Source organism: Bubalus kerabau, chromosome 2 (assembly GCF_029407905.1).
Source record: "Bubalus kerabau isolate K-KA32 ecotype Philippines breed swamp buffalo chromosome 2, PCC_UOA_SB_1v2, whole genome shotgun sequence".
NCBI classification, from domain to species: Eukaryota; Metazoa; Chordata; class Mammalia; order Artiodactyla; family Bovidae; genus Bubalus; species Bubalus kerabau.
Genome location: NC_073625.1, coordinates 126,286,218 through 126,298,705, shown reverse-complemented (window position 1 = coordinate 126,298,705; position 12,488 = coordinate 126,286,218). Strand labels below are relative to the sequence as shown.

At 41.7% G+C, this 12,488-nt stretch overlaps 1 long non-coding RNA gene across 1 annotated transcript; it reads left to right on the top strand.

The window, feature by feature from the left end:
* Nucleotides 1–401: 401 nt before the first annotated feature.
* LOC129644890 (uncharacterized) lies at nt 402–7,362 on the top strand. The gene is made up of 3 exons (XR_008711036.1): nt 402–641; nt 1,260–1,414; nt 7,326–7,362. It is a non-coding gene; the product is annotated as an uncharacterized LOC129644890 (long non-coding RNA).
* Nucleotides 7,363–12,488: the final 5,126 nt, after the last annotated feature.

The following is a 12,488-nucleotide window of genomic DNA, read 5'->3' as shown; positions in this document are numbered from 1 at the left end:
TTACCCCTTGGAATAGTTTTGCAAAACATTACCACCTTAGTTTCCAGAGAGGAAAGAACTAAGCCTAAGAGAGAGTAAGTGAGTCATTCAAGATGGTACCATTAGTAAACAGTAAGACCAGGACACAAATCGTGATCTGCTTTCTATGGAGTCCCTCTTTTGAGACAGAGATACGGGACATCAGAATGATCAAACACAAGGCTTTCATTGCTATCCTGCTGTTGTGGATTTCACTTTTTTCTTTCCTTTTCACTCCATTGACATCATATAATGCTCTTCAATTACAGCTGTCAACTCCATCCCACAATTGCTCTGTATTCTGGGCTGTAATTGCTGCTCACAGAACCTGAGCCCACATGCCTACAATTTCTCTATCAGTTAAGCAGCCCCCAGCTGCCTCCAAGGGACCATGGCTAATGCAGCCCACAGAGGTACGTGCACCTGTGATGACTGCCATTTTCCACTTTAGTTATCCTAGGAGAAGCACTGTGCTAGAGTGCCTTTTAAGTAATGTGCAGTGACAACATTCTGATGTGAGTAGGTGGCCAAGAATCATTATCCCCCACAACAGTATTTGAGAAATGGAACCTTCAAGGCAGGAACTGACACATTTACTTGGACGGTTGAGGGTGGATGCAAAGGTGAGTCCCTCTGGTATTGAGATCCATTTCCTTCCTTTAATGCTAAGGGCATGAGGCTCTTTCCCAGATAATAGACTAAGCCTCCACTTAAGGCAAAAACTTCAGCTAATCAACTCTCAACTTTTATTGTAAAAGAAAAAAAGTAGTTTAGAAATAAAGAATTTCTCCAATTTCTTCTGTATAGGAATTCCTGAAATTCATTTCAAAAGAACTCAAGCAGGTCACAGAACCTGAGAACTAAAATAGCCTTGTATAGATGGGAGAATGGGATGTAAGGAGGGAATAGGACCTGGTGAAGTCACCCAGCAAGTGGATGGCAAGAACCAGATTTTAAGACTTCTAGACAAGGACCTTCTTCATCTTGGTTAAACTGAGGGTTGAAGGAAAGAAGTGATGCCATTTCTACCCTCTGTCTCTTGGTAGCCTCTGACAGGGACAGTTACAAAAACGCCGGGTCCATGGGATTGCTAACATCTTATTTCTAGGAGACCCTAGTCCAGAGTGCAGTTCAGAAACTCTGGCCAAGAAAGCCAAATGTTGCTGAAGAGATAAACAAACATAATAAAATTCTAATAGGGCTACTGAATGCCTGAAATGAGTCTCCTTTCTCCACCTCAGCACTGAAAGAGGCTGGTCAAGCTCAGGAAGCTGATTCTAGGAATCTGAGAAGATTTTGGGAGAGCCAAATGGATCAAGTGTAAAGAATTTCCCAATCAATCCAAAGTCCGGGGTGCCTAATCACCATCACAAAGCAAGTGACTCTCTTCCTGGAGGTTAAGTGTCAATCTATGAGACTTCTCTGGTGAATTCTTTCAAACATCTAAGGGAGAAAAAATAACAATTCTATATATTTCAGAGAATAGAGAAGGCAATAATACATTGCTCTGCCGCTAGACAAAGACATTAAAAGAAAACACTGGCAGCATCATTTAAATCCTTTCTGCCTAACAGAGCCTTATGGTATCTGGAATTCCAAGAACAATGAAAACATATACACATGACACGCTCAAACATATTCTGTAAAATGTATACAAATCTTTAAAGAATAGTTACTTACATTAAATAAAAGCTGGTAACAATCTAGATAAACATTAGCAAGAAAAGGGAATAAACAAATTGCAGTACATACACATGGTGGGAAAATATTTAGAAATTAAAAAAAATAAGGCTTTCCTGGTGGATCAGTAGTAAGAATTTACCTGCCAATTCAGGAGACACAGGTTCAATCCCTGGTCTGGGAAGATCCCACATGCCACAGAGCAAATAAGCCCATGGGCCACAAATATTGAGCCTGTGCTCTAGAGCCTGGGGACCACAGCTACTGAGTCCACACACTGCAACTGCTGGAGCCCACGTGCTCCAGAGCCTGTGCTCCGCAACAAGAGAAGCCACCTCAGTGAGAAGCCCATGTACCACAGTTAGAGAGTAGCCCCTGATCACTGAAACTAGAGAAAAGCCTATGCAGCAACAAAGACCCAGCACAGCTAAAAGTAAATAAATAAATATATAAAATTAAAAATAAATAAATTGCAGATAGATGCAACAGCATGGATTAATCTAAAAGAATTACACATATCAAAAGGAGCCATATACAAAACAGTGTATTTGCATATTCTATTTTTATAAAAATTTAGAATATGTAAAACTAATCTATAATTGTAGAAAGCCGATCAATGGTTACCTGAGGCCAGTTGTGAAAGTGGATGAAAAAACTTACTTTTTTTGGTGGTGAAATACTCTACTTCTTAAAAGGGTAGGGTTTAGTGTTTCAAATGTATATATCACTATCAAAAACTCATCAAACTAAATGATGAAAACATGTGAAAAACAAATTTTATCACATGAAAATTATATCTTAACAGAATAGAATTGAAAGAATTAATTAGAGAAATAAGTAGAAATGAAGAAGTTAGGGAGCATGTTATCAAGGTTGTCTCTAATGTTTCAATCAGGGCAACTTGATGGATGGTGATTCCCCTCAGTATTGTGGAAATGCTGGAACAGAACCAGGTTTGAGGGAAGGGATGTTAATATAACAGTACTAAAATGTTGAGTTAAAGATGCCTATGGGAGTAGTGCTCCGTAAGACATATCTCAGGGGAGAAAGAATAGATGGGGAGCCCTGACTTGTAGCATTTTCTGATTTTCATAGTGTAGATACTTCCACCACACCTGATTTCAAGCTGCTGCTGCTGCTAAGTCACTTCAGTTGTGCCCGACTCTGTGCGACCCCAGAGACAGCAGCCCACCAGGCTCCCCCATCCCTGGGGTTAATAACCAGCTTAAAAAATCTTCAAAATGTAACAATAGGTTCTCATGACCCAGAAGGAGCCACTGCCTTTGAATCATCAAGACAAACACAGTATGTAAAGCAAGAAACTGTATAAATATAGGAGTTCTCTGAAGAAATATAGGGGGAAAATGTAGTCATTCGTGAATAGGTGTTAATACAATACAGGTATGTGGATGCAGTTAAGGAAAAATGTATAGAGGGGAAAGAAGAGATGCTTAGTATTTTACCTTGGGCATGGTTTTAAAGGTCACCTAGAAGAGAATGGGCAAGTAGAAAAAGATGAGAAGGAAGAAACCAGAGAGGTAGGAGGAAAAACAGGATGGTATGGTGTCAAAGGGGTCAAGACAATGAGCTGAGAAGCGGTGCGGTGTTAAATTCAGCTAGGTAAAATGAAGACTAACATTTGGGTGTATGGGGCTTATGGTAACATTTGAGGATGCAGTTTCAGTGAAGTTTTGGAAGCTGAACAGGTTGCAGGCAGCTGCTTCCATCCAGAAGTGCAGAGTGGGGAGTAGGTCATAAAGAACTCTATTCAGAGGAGTATATCCTGGCTGCAGCAGCCTGTAACTGCAGACTGCCACTTCAGCGTGTCACCACCCTGATTGTCTTCTGTGACCCACATTAAATACTCTAATCAGGGGCAGAGGTGTCTTGATGCCTGAGTTCACATTCCCAGGCCTAAACTTGTACCACACATACCCCTAGGGGTATGTATCAGATCAGATCAGTCGCTCAGTCGTGTCCAACTCTTTGCGACCCCATGAATCGCAGCATGCCAGGCCTCCCTGTCCATCACCAACTCCCGGAGTTCACTGAGACTCACGTCCATCGAGTCAGTGATGCCATCCAGCCATCTCATCCTCTGTTGTCCCCTACTCCTCCTGCCCCCAATCCCTCCCAGCATCAAGGTCTTTTCCAATGAGTCAACTCTTCGCATGAGGTGGCCAAAGTACTGGACTTTCAGCTTTAGCATCATTCCTTCCGAAGAAATCCCAGGGCTGATCTCCTTCAAAATGGACTGGTTGGATCTCCTTGCAGTCCAAGGGACTCTCAAGAGTCTTCTCCAACACCATAGTTCAAAAGCATCAATTCTTTGGCGCTCAGCCTTCTTCACAGTCCAACTCTCACATCCATACATGACCACAGGAAAAACCATAGCCTTGACTAGACGAACCTTTGTTGGCAAAGTAATGTCTCTGCTTTTGAATATGCTATCTAGGTTAGTCATAACTTTCCTTCCAAGGAGTAAGCGTCTTTTAATTTCATGGCTGCAGTCACCATCTGCAGTGATTTTGGAGCCCAGAAAAATAAAGTCTGACACTGTTTCCACTGTTTCCCCATCTATTTCCCATGAAGTGGTGGGACCGGATGCCATGATCTTCGTTTTCTGAATGTTGAGCTTTAAGCCAACTTTTTCACTCTCCACTTTCACTTTCATCAAGAGGCCTCTGAGTTCCTCTTCACTTTCTGCCATAAGGGTGGTGTCATCTGCATATCTGAGATTATTGATATTTCTCCTGGCAATCTTGATTCCAGCTTGTGTTTCTTCCAGTCCAGCGTTTCTCATGATGTACTCTGCATATAAGTTAAATAAGCAGGGTGACAATATACAGCCTTGATGTACTCCTTTTCCTATTTGGAACCAGTCTGTTGTTCCATGTCCATTTCTAACTCTTCCTTCCTGACCTGCATACAAATTTCTCAAGAGGCAGGTCAGGTGGTCTGGTATTCCCATCTCTTTCAGAATTTTCCATAGTTTCTTGTGATCCACACAGTCAAAGGCTTTGGCATAGTCAATAAAGCAGAAATACATGTTTTTCTGGAACTCTCTTGCTTTTTCCATGATCCAGCGGATGTTGGCAATTTGATCTCTGGTTCCTCTCCCTTTTCTAAAACCAGCTTGAACATCAGGAAGTTCACGGTTCACATATTGCTGAAGCCTGGCTTGGAGAATTTTGAGCATTACTTTACTAGCGTGTGAGATGAGTGCAATTGTGTGGTAGTTTGAGCATTCTTTGGCATTGCCTTTCTTTGGGATTGGAATGAAAACTGACCTTTTCCAGTCCTGTGGCCACTGCTGAGTTTTCCCAATTTGCTGGCACATTGAGTGCAGCACTTTCACAGCATCATCTTTCAGAATTTGGAATAGTTCAACTGGAATTCCATCACCTCCACTAGCTTTGTTTGTAGTGATGCTTTCTAAGGCCCACTTGACTTCACATTCCAGGATGTCTGGCTTTAGGTCAGTGATCATACCATCGTGATTATCTGCATCGTGAAGATCTTTTTTCTTAATATGTATAAAAAACAAACACTATGGTGTGCTGTGGTGTATAAAGGTAATATATATTAAAATGTAAAGTATGAGATTTCAAAGAAATTTTATGTTTGCAGCATGTTGATGAAAGTGAAGTGAAGCCACTCAGTCGTGTCCAACTCTTTGCGACCCCGTGGACTGTAGCCTGCCAGGCTCCTCCGTCCATGGGATTCTGCAGGCAAGAATACTGGAGTGGGTTGCCATTTCCTTCTCCAGGGGATCTTCCCGACCCAGGGATCAATCTAAATGTCTATATTTCCTTCAGTTCCTGTCCCCCACTCCACACCTATTCCCATTTCCATGTGGGGTGTCCATATTCATTCTCTTCAGCCATTAGGGACATTTGGATGAATAAGTCTGACAGGCTGAGAGAAGGCCTGTGCTGACAGGTGCTGAGAATAAGGAGGTGATTCCCAGTGTCAGAAGCTCTTTGACTTCTGGGCACCAACTATCCCTGAGGAACCCGGAGGACTGTTTTTTCTTAGGGCCCTTCCAGGAAGAAGTTGTCAATCTTGTGGTTTAACACTTTCATTTAGCATCCTTCACATGATCCTATCTACCACCACTTCAGTTCACACCAGGCCCACAAGCAGCCCACAGTCCACTGTATACCCTAGAACTCAGACCGAGGGATCACAGAGAGGGTCAGAACATCCACAAACATGTAGGCAAGGGACTTTCTGGTTATTACTGATGCCAGCACTAGCTTCATAGACTAAGTCACCAGGAGAGAATGGATATGGGATAAGCCTTCCCATACGCCTATGTAACCGGGAGCTTATTGAAGCCTGACGGCTTCTCAGAACAGCTCATGGAGCATCAGCCCTGCTTCATAGACAAAGCTGTTATATAGAGACTCTAGGCTGCACACTCTTCTTTGCACACCCATCACATGTTCCCTCTGTGAAAAAGATACCTCTGGAATTGAGCGTGTCTGTGTATGACAGCCCTGGCTCCAGCTGTCTGAAAACTTTGCCAGTCAGGCTAGCTTATAGACCTCCTACCAGATGAAAGAAATTTGGACTGAAGGGACCATCAAAGGTTTGGGATAAGGATCTGCCCTACATTCTAGGAAGTTGACTCTGGTGGCTGTATGGAGGGCAGATGGGAGAGAATAAGGATTAGAGGTAGGGGAACAACCGAGATTTCTCTTTAATGAGTCAGTGGTTCTTAATTGGACTTCTGAGGCATGTTTTGAAATTGTGTGGGATCTTATGATTTGCTACTAACGTTTAAGTGAACAGGACAAGAATGATATACATCTAGGCATTTTATGCCAAACAACTAAAAATTATTCTGAATTCCACATAAAAACTGAATACTCCTTTATATAATAGTCTGGATCTGACATTTAACTCTGTTTTATCTACATATACACTACTAATGATGTTGAGTCCTAATACAACACACCTGTGCCTGTGTGCTTGGTAAGTCGATTCAGTCGTGTCCAACTCTTTGGGATCCTATGGACTGTAGTCCACCAGGCTCCTGTGTCCATGGGATTATCCAGGCAAGAATACTGGAGTGGGTTGCCATTTCCTTCTCCACAGGATCTTCCAATTCCAGGGATCAAACCTGTGTCTCTTATGTATCCTGAATTGACAGCTGTGTTCTTTACCACTAGTACCATCTGGGAACTGGTCTGCATTTATAACTATGACACTCAAATTATGAAGAGACACAAGCATTTGACTGCTTGATAACATACACTAGTTTACTGAAATATGACATTATTTTGCTATAAACTACCTTTCTTTTTTTTCTCTGTGTTTTAAATTCAGAGTATTATTTTCATGTTTGTGGAATGATATATTTTGATGGATTATATTATCTATAATTTTCATTTCCATATACTGAAAAGTCTATACACAAATATTTTTATTTTATTTATTTTTCAGAAAAGAAAGCATTAGATCTAATAATGTTGAAAATGGCTGGTTTAGGTGATAAATATTGAGAGGCTAGGCAAAGCCCTGTGGGAAAAAGAAAGTTGGATGTAGAATTAACAGAATTTGGAAAATGATTTGATTCAGAGGATTAAAATTAAGATCTGTTTCAACCTTCTCTTTTGCAGGGTAAACAAACTAAATAAACCCAGAGCCATCATCCAACTTGGTCTGCTTCACAAACCTTTCATTTTGTGGTTGCTGTCTCCAGAAACACTTCCCCAAGTCTCAAAATGGTATTCAGTTCTAGAAACTAAAAACTTAAATATATTGAAGTGAGGAGCCAAGACCCCCCAACCCCCAAACAAATAAGCCATGTACTAGCTCACAGATCTGATTATGGACATGATACACACATGTAGCAGACATTGTCAGCAGCCTGAAAATATTCTCTTGTCTTCTGTATCTGCTGTTGTTTAGTCGCTAAGTCATGTCTGATTCTTTGCAACCCCATGAACTGCAGCACACCAACCTTCCCTCTCCTTCACTATCTTCTGGTGTTTGCTCAAACTCATGAGTTAGTGATGCCATCCAAATATCTCATCCTCTGTTGCCCCCTTCTCCTCTTGCCCTCAGTCTTTCCCAGCATCAGAGTCTTTTCCAAAGATTGGCTCTTTGCATCAGGTGGCCAAAGTATTGGAGCTTGAGCTTCAACATCGGTCTTTCCAATGAAAATTCAGGGTTGATTTCTTTTAGGATCAACTGGTTTGATCTCCTTGCTGACTCTGTATCAACTGAGAGTCTTGCAACTATCAGCACTTGGATTTCTTTGATTAAGAAACTTCTTTGGCCACTGAAGCCTGCTTTGCCCAATGAAGGCAGCTGGAAGTGCTAGAATAAATGCATCTCCCCATCCCCTAAACAGCCCTCAGACAATAACTGGGTGGAGTTGGTGTATAAAGAACCCAGCTATCTGGTTCTTTTTGTGCAGTAAGTCTAAAATGTGTGTCCTATGTTGAATCCCAGCATTTTCCCAACAGGATAAAGCTCCCATCACCCACAATAATAACTGACTTGATAATGCATCCTACATTAACTGCCTTTTTGGGGCTTATTTCCTTCTTCCTCTCCTGGGTATTTCTTACCTCACCCCATCAAAGTACTTTGCTATCATATTCTTTGTCTGAGGGTCAGCTTCTTGGGAAACCCAAACCAAGACAACTTGTTATCTATGGCTCTGGGGACTTCTTATAATAGGTGGATGTAGTCAAAGAGAACAGCCCTAGGAGACAGGCCTCAGTCTAAGCCTCACCATCAGACCATTCATTGGATTAATGTGTCCTGGAAAAAGAGGGTTTATTGTATCTATCTGTGATTTCTCAATAATTCCCATGGCCCTTCCCCATTTGTAAGGTCTTAGCAAGAGCTGCCCAGGCTGTTGGGAGATGTACTGTCATCTCAAACCATGAGTAGGATTCCCAAGTGGCTCTAGTTGTAAAGAAGGCACCTGCCCATGCAGGACACATCAGAGGCACAGTTCAATTCCTGGGTTGGGAAGATCCCTTGTAGTAGAAAATGGCACCCCTCTCCAGTATTCTTGCCTGGACAATCCCACGGACAGGGGAGCCTGGTAGGTTACAGTCCACAGACTCGCAAAAAGTCCGACAGGACTGAGCCTGCAGGCACGCACGCAAACCCTGCACAGTGTGCGCTCTCCAAGATGAGTCAGCTGCAGGGAGGATGCAACCAACTTCTGGAGGGTCTTTGAGCTTCAATTTTCTGAATGTTTGTCTCCCTGCAAAGCTTAATCTTTAGTTGTTACTGACAACCCTTGTGACCACATTTGAGAATGTGTGCAAGGAGCTGTGTAGAGAAGTGTGGAGAAGCGGAAAGCAGAGAAGACAAATCGGCAGAAATGATTTTAAAAGATGCCTGTTTTCCCAATTACTTAAGCTTACCTGGTTTTGTCAACATCAAGAGAGGCATAATTTTCTAGTTTTTAAAATACAAATTATACCTCAGTAGATAGTAAATGTGTTATCACAGGTAAAAGGAAAATATATTGTCAAAATAATTGCTGTGGGAGCTAGAATCTGATTTCAGGAAATCATTTCACTTTTTTACAGGTGGGGAATAGTTTTATTAGAACAAACTAACCAAAGTCATTGGTACAATAGCTTCTGCTTGACTTTCTCCTTATCAGTTAACATTTCTAGTTCTGTGCATCTTCACATTTTTTTTGTGAAGATGAGGATCCTGTTAAATAATTTTTTTTTTTAAATTGAGAATCTTGAAATGCTAAAAGTTGTACTATTAGTAACTGTTAAAGGGAGAAAAGACACAATAGTATTCCAAAGTATGCAATAATAATACTGTTAAAGGGACAATATATGCTAACATTAACAAACCACCTCAAATCTAGTGGTTTAAAACAACATTGATTTGTTTGGCTCCTAAGTCAGCGTTTGGGCAGGGACTGGAAGGGACAGCTCACATCTGCCCCTCATAGGGAGCTGAGTCAGCTCATGGACTGGGGATCAGAATCCCTGCAGGCCCGAGGCACTTGCATGACCAGAGGTCAGTGGTGACTATGGCGTGGCAGCTGCAGCTGTCCTCCGCAGAGCCTATACGTGTCCTCCCGCTGTGGTCTGTTTGCTTCCTCATGGCGTGGTGATTGACTTACAAATGAACATGTCCCAAGACGACCAGGTGTCACCCATATTGCCTTTTAAGGCCTCAGCTCAAAAGTCCCAAACTCATTTCCATTCTAGTAATAAGCCCACCCAGACTTAATGGGGACAACGTTAACATTGTAGGAAGAATGTGTGGATCATATATATTGTTGTAGTCATTTGGAAAAATGTGACCCTTCACAAATAGCAGAATGCTCACAATTTCAGCAATGATTTTAAATGCACACATGAGCCTATCACCTCTGGCAATGATGCCTCAGAGTTTCAGGATTTCTTACTATCATTGGGCGCCTCTGCTCCAGAACAGATGCAGGTAAAACACACTCGAACAGGATCTAAGCAGTTGCCCACAGCTTCAGACCCTGACTATGCCATGTTTTCACCCATGGAGGAGGAACCTCCTTGGCCTCTACTGAGCATACCTTCCAGCCCGCTCCGTATTCTGTTCATTCTCTTCCTTACCCAATCATTCTCCTGTGCTGTGCTTAGTCATTCAGTCATGTCCGACTCTTGCGACCCCAGTGACTGTAGCCTGCCAGGACCCCCTCCATGGGATTCTCCAGGCAAGAATACTGGAGTGGGTTGCCATTTCCTCCTCCAGTCCCACTCTTTAGGACCCCATAGGCTGTAGCCCTCCAGGCTGCTCTGTCCATGGAATTTTCTAGGCAAGAATACTGGAGTGGGTTGCCTTCCATTCTCCTATGTGTGGTTTATTCCTCATTCAGCCAACAGCATTTATTTTTTCTAAAAATACATACCTGTTCACAAAGTAACCCACCACAAACTACTCTTTTTCAATTTGCCTACAAAATAACAACAAAAACACATGTAGCTGTCATTTTGAACACTTAAATGCCAGTCACTGGGCTGAGTGCTTTGCAAACATTAACTAAATTAATCATCATTGATATAATAAGGCAGGTTCTGACATTATCATATTTTTTAAATTAAATGAAAAAAAACCTCTGAAGTTTACAATAAACTTACCCAAAATTCTCAGTAAACAATGGACAAGTCCCACGAAGACCTTGCTTTACGTCATTATGATGCTATGGGTTCCTGTATAGAATAGGCTGATCTACTCAATGAAATGTTCATAGACTTTTAAGAACTGGATATTATTTTTCTAGTTCCACATAATAACAGTTTTCCTTCACATCCATACAACTTATATAACAGCAATCTGGTATTTTCTAATTAAACACACACTATTTTTTCTTTGTTCATTTGCTTAATGTATCTTTCTACTCTCTAACCAGAAAAACAGAAATTCCTTGCTTAAATGCTATCTTCTCTGGAAAGTCTTTCCTGACTTCTTCAGTTAAATGTCCCCTCCACTGAATTTCTATGACAGTACATTTCTCTACTGAAACTCCCTAGTGTCATTCAATTTATTTGTCTATCTTTTCCATAAGACAGTGAGTGGCTAGGATATGTGTTTATCTGTGAAGTCTCAAAGACTAACATAACACTTTGTTCCAAGTAGTCACATCATCTGTATGTTGCAATTTCAGCTTCCTGTACTGATGGAGGAAGAGACACCATGCCAGTTCTCTTTTAGTAAATAGTATAAACCTAGACTAATTATCTCACACGCTAGTAAAGTAATGCTCAAAATTCTGCAAGCCAGGCTTCAGCAATACATGAACCATGAACTTCCAGATGTTCAAGCTGGTTTTAGAAAAGGCAGAGGAACCAGAGATCAAATTGCCAACATCTGCTGGATCATAGAAAAAGCAAGAGAGTTTCAGAAAAACATCTATTTCTTCTTTATGGACTATGCCAAAGCCTTTGACTGTGTGGATCACAATAAACTGTGGGAAATTCTGAAAGAGCTGGGAATACCAGACCACCTGATCTGCCTCTTGAGAAACCTGTATGCAGGTCAGGAAGCAACAGTTAGAACTGGACATGGAACAATAGACTGGTTCCAAATAGGGAAAGGAGTATGTCAAGGCTGTATATTGTCACCCTGCTTGTTTAACTTATATGCAGAGTACATCATGAGAAACATTGGGCTGGAGGAAGCACAAGCTGGAATCAAGAATGCCGGGAGAAATATCAGATATGCAGATGACACCACCCTTATGGCAGAAAGTGAAGAAGAACTAAAGAGCCTCTTGATGAAAGTGAAAGAGGAGAGTGAAAAAGTTGGCTTAAAGCTCAACATTCAGAAAACTAAGATCATGGCATCTGGTCCCATCACTTCATGGGAAATGGATAGGGAAACAGTGTCCGACTTTATTTTTCTGGGCTCCAAAATCACTGTAGATGGTGATTGCAGCCCTGAAATTAAAAGATGCTTACTCCTTGGAAGGAAAATTATGACCAACCTAGATAGCATGTTAAAAACAGAGACATTACTTTGCCAACAAAGGTCCATCTAGTCAAGGCTATGGTTATTCCAGTGGTCGTGTATGGATGTGAGAGTTGGACTGTGAAGAAAGCTGAGTGCAGAAGAATTGATGCTTTTGAACTGTGGTGTTGGAGAAGACTCTTGAGAGTCCCTTGGACTGCAAGGAGGTCCAACCAGTCCATCCTAAAGGAGATCAGTCCTGAGTGTTCATTGGAAGGACTGATGCTAAAGCTGAAACTCCAATACTTTGGCCACCTCATGCAAAGAGTTGACTCATTGGAAAAGACCCTGATGCTGGGAGG